We start from the raw sequence: 375 nt of genomic DNA, 5'->3' as shown, positions 1-375 counted from the left end.
TTCTGTTTCCACTGATCGTTCTTGAGATGTTTCAGCAGCTTCATTGGAGTTCAGCTGTGGTAAATTCAGTTGATTGGACATGATTTGAAAGTTTTGACAGTGTAGGAATTGTCTGTAGACCGAAAGGCATCTGAAGGCGTCTCAGACCATAAAAAACAAAATTCTTTGGTCTGATGGGACTAAAATTGAACTCTTTGGAGTGAATGCCAGGCGTTTTGATTGGAGAAAACCAGGCACCCCTCATCACCAGGCTAATACCATCCCTACAGTTAAGCATGGTGGTGGCAGCATCATGCCGTGGGGATGTTTTTCAGCAGCAGGAACTGGAAGATTAGTCAGGATAGAGGGAAAGATGAATGCATCAATGATTTTTTT

The sequence above is a fragment of the Danio rerio genome, chromosome 24 (assembly GCF_052040795.2).
Source record: "Danio rerio strain M-AB ecotype USA chromosome 24, GRCz13ab, whole genome shotgun sequence".
Taxonomy (NCBI): domain Eukaryota; kingdom Metazoa; phylum Chordata; class Actinopteri; order Cypriniformes; family Danionidae; genus Danio; species Danio rerio.
This window is presented reverse-complemented; position numbering follows the sequence as displayed.